Genomic DNA, 7,500 nt, shown 5'->3' with positions numbered 1-7,500 from the left:
GAATTTCCCCCCTTCATCCCCACTGGTTGGATGTTCTGTGACTCTGTTTCCAGGTAACAAGATGGCTCCCTGTGGACAAGACAGGAGGCACAAAGACTTGATCAGATGCAATACTACACTACAACACTGACTGTGAACTGGAACAACTTACCTTTGCAGAAACATCTTCAAAAACAACAAGGTCAAAAGGTCAAAACCTGGCTTTTGGACAATACAAGCATACATATACACAGGAGCGGTTCTAGGCCGTTTTTGGGTGGGCTTTAGCCCACCCAAAAATAGTCTCAGCCCACCCAAAAAAATAGAGGCAAAAAAAACTTTTTTTTTTTTTTTTTTTTTTCTCTCCAAATCCATGGTGGTCATTAGTAGCAGTTTCTGACTACACTCAATGCGCTGTGTGCATGTCCCCCCCCCCCCTCTATGTTCTTAGGGTGGGCTGAGACAAAAATTTAGGGGGGTTCAGCCCACCCGAAAAGTTTCTAGAACCGCGGCTGCGCAGGCGCTCCCTCCTCCATCTATCTGCCTAATCCCACATCACTTCACACAGGTCACACACACAGTAGGCTACAGCAGCGAAGTGATCCTCCACAGTCCACACAATCGTTCTCCCCACTCATGATCAATGAAACTGTGAGGTGAGCATTGAGCAGTCAGAGTCGTTAGTAGTTACTTAATTAGTGCATATTGATATACAAGTTAGCGCGTAACGTTGTTTCGTAGGCTAAACAAAAGAACTTGTCGCTGTGCCTGCCAGACAAACAGGTGGACTGGAGGAAGGTAGGTAGGCTACCATGGCTCCAGCCAGCCATGTCATGCTAGCTCGCAGTAAAGCGGGTGTAAATGGATGCAATGTTTTTTGAGAAACATATGGGCATAAGTGACAAACATATTTTCAAATGGGTCCCTTGTTATCTGAATGAAATTAAGCCCTTCAGAATCGCAAGTGGCTGCTTTACACAGCCTGTCTGATGTGATGATGACGATAGCTTAACATGCGTGTATGCCATCACTTATGTCTTGCTGTGATGTTAGTTCAGTATCTCAATAAAAGTTCTTACAGGCTTGTTATTTCCCTCTAAGGGAGTGCAAGGCAGATATTTAAACAGGCTTGTTTGTGTACAGTACCAGTGGCATGGTAGTAATAAAAAGGGATTAAGGACCAGGACCCCTGGTGGTCAGTAAGATGGGCTGGTTGAGCCAATGTTAAAATTATCTTTATTTATTAATTATTTTTGCTTTAAAACTATTTTTTAATTTTCTGCTTAAAGTTCAAAAAAGTGGCATTCTTATTTTTTCCCACAATAATTTCATAATACCATTTGTAATGCCACCGTTCAAAATTAAAGTACATTTTCTCAGATTTATTGGTGTCTTTCTAGTCACACAATTTAATAGTCGGTGTTTCCCATACACTGATCTATTTGTGGTGGTATACCCTACATAGATTTTGACCCCCACAAATACTGCCACATATTAATTTCAACTAGTTGACTGCAAACTCCTGCTTTAGTGCTTACAGTATATTATTATCTTGTCGGAATATTATTCCAGCCAATAAGTTAGGAAGTTCCCTTTTGATTTAATTTTACTTTTGTTTTGCCTACAAAGCAAAATGTTACTTTACTTGAAACTCCCCTGAAGTGATTTTGGTATTATTTATGCAAGCATAATTCTAGCCTAGGTAAACCCAGCCCCCACGTGACCTGCTCTCTCAGTTCCCAGTCACTAGCGTCTAGACTCCGGGCCATTCACAACGATTTCCGCGGCGGTTGAAAGACTCCCGCAGACCCGCAGCCAATGAGTGACGGCATGACTGCCAACATCAGTCCTGCCGTGATCGGCCAATCAGAGAGTGCGTCTTTGTCAATGACGTGTAACAGCTGCAGCGGCTTAGCACTACCTAGCTGTTAGCATTTGGCCTCTCTAAAGCATAGCTCCCGAGCTAGCTACTAGCTGGCTAGCTATATGGCTATGCAACTACGTGAGGAAATTCAAGTGAAAACAGCTGTTGAGGTTGAGGTCTGTTGATCAAAATAACACCTAGCGTTATCGAAATCGGATTTTAGCGGACCATACAAGCCAGGGCTTCAGAGCTGATCACCTGGACACATTTTATGGCGAAATTATCTGATAAACTTGTCTGTGCTGCTCTGTGGTGATCAGCTAATGTCTTCATAGCATTGTGATTATGATTTAATGCATTATGGAAGATAAACGCTGGTTTAACATAATTAAAATAATTCCCTACCAAACATGTAAAGTGACGCTTCTGGGCAGTAGACCATTTGGGCATAACATTATGTAATGTGACATGAGATCACCACATTTCAATAAATATAACGTTTTTGCACATTTGAATGCTGCTGGTCGTTTGTTTAATGCTGTATATATTGGATATTTAAAGCTGATACACAACACAATTGTGTTGAGGTAATTCTGCAAAGCTCAGTTAAAAATATAACATGTAACACTTTACACAATCAAATCTAACTTATTCACAGCAATACACAGTCCAGTAGTACAGTGGGCTAATTGTTTGAATTATATCGAAATATATTTGCATGGTGTAGCATGTAATGCAGATAATGTAGCTAGATACTCTGACACAGAAAGGCAGACAAGCTAGCAGCAGGGATCTTGTCACACTGATTCCAGATAAACTCCTCTGTCTAGCCAGCTATACAATATTATTGTAGCCTACATAATACCACAAGCTAAATACAGCATATACCAATGTAAGGCTGGGTAGCATTAGCTAACGTCATCCAGGCTATACAGTAATAGGCTATTATAAAGTTTTCTCTCTCCTGCTGCAGGTAGGATGATGCACATAAATATAGCCTACATTATGTAAAGTCATTGCATAAATGTGTTTTTTATTGTAAAACTAAAATGTGAAGTAGAGCCAATTTATTGGAGCGGACATCACAGTAGGAGATGCCGGTAGAAGCGTAGAAGCGCGTTACGCTGTCACTTACCTAAATCACGTTAAATCGACGAGGGGTATATATAGACCCAGGATTACATATATGTTTCACATAGGGTGGTGTTTTCATTTGATGTTTTATTTGGTCCAATATTGAAATGTTATACAATTGCAGGTTGTGTTACCATTACACAAAATTGAGATCTACCTTCATATCTATTTCGGCTCATTTGGTTGCTATTTAGTAGCGAAATACAGTAGCACAATGCATGCTGGGAGGAAGTGAACAACAACAAACCATAACAAACGCATCACAGAATGAAGCCTAAGCTGGTAAGTCTGTTAAGATAATGTTTAGCGAATATAATTCATAATCGTTTTAATAATAATAATAATTCTAGGCAATGAAGACAAAACCCAAGACTGTGTTACAGTAGGCTAAGTGTATCTTGTCCTATAATTGACTAGACAGAGGTTGAAGTACAAGAGATAACATTTATTACAAAAGTTTACATCATCTGCAGATCACCAGATTTGTTGTAATTGTGAACACAAAGGGAGCAAAGACATGGTTTTCAAGTATAACACAATGTACAACTTTTATTCAAAGACAGGATTGAAAAATATATGTCACTTGTATTCACTTCAGACAAGACACTACGTTAAAGTCTGAAATTTACCTAGATTTGCTATAAGAATTGACATTTCAGCTTGTCACCTGATGTAATTATTAATGGACAGTAGCCTACAGTAGTAAAGATTTTGAACATTTTGATTAATCAATCCAAGTCAGAAACAACATGTGCTGTGAGCCTTTTACAATTCAAAAACCTTACTTCCAACAATTAACTAGCCTGCACTAACTACTGCACAGTATCGTGTACAAATATTGAATGCAACAGTCTCGTTCTGGAGCGAACCCCTCAGCTGAATTCACGTTGGAATATGATATCAAGGCTTGATAGATTTGATTGTACTCATACAGCAGTGTGGAGCTTAACATCTAGCTAGGTTGCATCTGGAATATGATCTGGATTATGTATAATATACAGTATAACACTACGCTCACTATTTCATGACATTCACGTTAACGCTATAGCCTCCAAAAATCTACTGTAGCTAGCTAGCGTCAGCTACATCTGTAACCACGCTGAAATGCGAGTGCATTAACGTTATTTCTAGCTAGGTCAAACACACCTTACCGTTATGAGTGTGGCCGTTTTTGATTAACATTAAGTCCACGATCATTTCCGGGCTGTAGCAGAGTCGAGCCCCGGAGGCAGCCTGGAGCTCTGAGAGCTCCAGAGGGGTGCGCGATGCACTGCTACCTGCCCGACACCCTGCACCCGACCTCGGGCTGCAGCAGAGTCGAGCCCCGGAGGCAGCCTGGAGCTCTGCGAGCTCCAGAGGGGTGCGCGATGCACTGCTGCCTGCCCGACACCCTGCATGAGCTTGATTTGATTTGTTTTGTCTGGTACTATTCAATATGATTTATGCAGATAAGACAGCGTGTCCCTGAAAACTAGATCATATCACTGTATAGATGATGACTGTTCTTCACAGCCACAAATATCTCTCCAGATCTGCGGCCATCTGCAGCAGGGATCGAGGTTTGGGTCCGTGTAGACAGTTGTCCTGTTCCTCTTTCATTCCCTGACCACCGTCACAGGAGTCATTGGCAGAGGCGATGTTCTCTCTTCTTGGAAGCTCTAATAATATAAAACGTAGCAGTTACTGTATGTTACACGTGGCTAACGTTAGCTAGCTTCTGACATGTTTTTCTAGAATTCATTAGATCGTTAAATGCTCCCGTAATCTAGCTAGCTAACGTTACCTCGCTAACCCCCACACAGCCGATGAGGAAAAGTCATTCATTTATCGAATGTCTTTCTTACCAAACACAATTACGCTAGTTTCTGAGATAATATATAGTGTGGCATATACCTGTGAATAACATATTCTTACCTGGAAATCACACATCGATCCGTAGGCCAGCTCTGAGTCTGTTTACATTTCGGGCGGAGGGGGGCTTGGTTGGTTGTAGCTGGTTGTAACCATTTGCGTGCTAGCAGTACTGAAATGAAAAGTGTTAGCTCGCTTGCTAACAACAAAGGTCGCAGAGCGATGACGCCATCTGCTGCACTGCGCATGTGCTCTGTGCACAAAGCTGGTTGGATGAAGGTTGCGTAATGGAGCGGTCTATCGGGGGGGGCCCAACAACCGCAGGAAATCGTTTAGCACAGGCGGGGGACCAGACCATAGTGACTGAGAACAGGTCTGAGAGCAGGTCACGTGGGGGATGGGTTTACCCAGGCTAGCATAATTCTACCATATAGTAACTTGTATGCAGAATATATATAGTATATATAGGGAAACAATTATTTTTTCATCGCTGGAAAACCACAGAGTGGCAAAGCTGATATTGATGCGTGTAGTTCTTCATAGATCTAGTCTCTTCATTTTGATCTTAAAGTGCACCAGTTTGATCCATTTTTACTTGAAACTGCACAAAATTTTCTTCCGGGGGGGCATGCCCCCGGACCCCCCTAGGGGTTCAGTGGTCCATGACCTTTGAGCCCACCCAAAGATCTGATGCTAAAACCGCCCCTGCATATACACATATACTGTATATATACATATACAGTATACACACACACACACACACACACACACACACACACACACACACACACACACACACACACACACACACACACATATATACAGTATATATACAGTATATATATATATATATATATATACTGTATATATATATATATATATATATGTGTGTGTGTGTGTGTGTGTGTGTGTGTGTGTGTGTGTGTGTGTGTGTGTGTGTGTGTGTGTGTGTCTGTGTATGGAGCAAGTGGGCTTTGTGAGCAAGTTTGTTTGTTTGTTTGCTTCCATTTTTGTCCCACATTGGATGATGTCATCAGCAAGTGACATCACTGATGATGTCATAGGCATTGTGACATCACCAGTGATGGCATACTCGCTGAGTCCGTGCTACAGGCGAGATGCAGTGCAGGCGAGGCCGCGTAGCGGCTGAGCCTCGGAATTGATCACACGAGATTTATATATATATATATATATATATATATATATATATACAGTATATATATATATATACATGACTTTGTGCAAACTTCATAACTTATCCAACAGCATTCCTGGGCTCAGCAACTCCAACCCCAAGTGGTTATCGTGAGAGAAACATGCTTATATCACTATGTGTTGTGGGACTCCAACCCGTACATGTGTATCAGCAGGCCCGGCGCTAGGGGCGGGCCTGACCGGGCCGGGCCCCCCCATTCAACAAACTGGCCCCCCCATTCCAAAAAAAAAAGAATTTTTTTTTTTTTTTTTTTTTTGCTAAACGTTTTTCCGTTTTTCTGTTTTAAAGTTTAACATGGAATCTGGCTGTCATTAGGCATTGATTAACTGAATGCTATTGCTAACTGTTACTTTGAACATCCATTTGCAATGATTCTGGCTGGATATTAACTATTGTAAATTTGTCACAATGAATGCAATTTGTGCACAATGTGTAAATACACTTAATATTAATTGTTTAATATTAATTGTTTAGGCCTAATTATTTGTAAAGTCACAACACATTAGAGATGTGTGTAGTTCTTCACAGATTTAGCCTCTTCATTTTGCTCTCAAATGCACCAGGTTGACGAATTTTACTTTAAAATGTACAAAATCTTCTTCCGGGGGAGAATCCCCCCGGACCCCCCTTGGGTAGCTTGGCCCCCCCAAGCTAGTGGCAGGCCCCCTCTGTAACTTGGGTCTGGAGCCGGGCCTGTGTATCAGTAACTCTTCTGTCTGATGAGCTGTCTGTGGTGTTATACAGCAGGTCTCCTGAGGTGACTCTGGATGACAGAGCTGAGGTGACTCTGGATGACGGCGCTCAGCCGTTATTAAATGTGTCAGGTGACCTTATGGAGGAACAGCAGCATCTCTCTGGAGCCACTCAGCCCCACATCCACAGCCATACATCAGCCTGTGTGACACTTAAAGGCCAGCTCCCTGCTGCTTTAAATAGCACCAGCATCAGCATCTTCCCTCACGCCGCGCCCCACAATAACCTTGCTGGGCTATTAATAGACTATATGGGGGAGATGTCTGCTCTGCTGCAGCGTCTCTACACCTGAGCTGATCCATGGATCTATTGCCCAGGGGGTCACTGAGCACCAGTGTGCTATCACGTTCCATGAGCAGGCAGACTACTGAGACACTATTCATAGACTAGGCCAGAGATGATATTCCCAATGATAATATATGATGTGTAAATAAAGTGGCTGGCCAACAGATGGGTTAGAGAGACTATATCAGCCACTGTGTGTGCATGCCCGTAACTACCATTGAGGACACCGAGGTCATGACCTTGTGTTTTGTTGTTTTGTTTTTTTAGAAAAATAGCCCCGGCCCCCAGATCTATTCATCTGTCATTGATGTTTTAAAGCCCTCATAAATAACATGATATATGACAGTTGATCAGAAATGCAACAATTTGTTTCCTCTCTGTGTGCTATATAGAAGGAAGAGACATAACTTACCACAAC

General features: G+C 42.0%; 1 protein-coding gene across 1 annotated transcript in view; it reads right to left on the bottom strand.

Moving 5' to 3' along the window:
- arhgap24 (Rho GTPase activating protein 24) overlaps positions 1 to 64 on the bottom strand; it is an 81,406-nt gene extending 81,342 nt beyond the window's left edge. Inside the window, exon 1 of the mRNA XM_083657896.1 lies at positions 1 to 64. This exon is cut by the window's left edge and continues 19 nt beyond it. The gene's annotated coding sequence lies outside the window, so the exon portion shown is untranslated.
- Between the last annotated feature and the right edge of the window lie 7,436 nt (positions 65 to 7,500).

Source organism: Poromitra crassiceps (genome assembly GCF_964638095.1).
Source record: "Poromitra crassiceps genome assembly, chromosome: 21".
In the NCBI taxonomy this organism is placed as follows: Eukaryota; Metazoa; Chordata; class Actinopteri; order Beryciformes; family Melamphaidae; genus Poromitra; species Poromitra crassiceps.
Note: the sequence above shows the minus strand (reverse complement) of the source record. Positions and strands in the feature narration are given on the sequence as shown.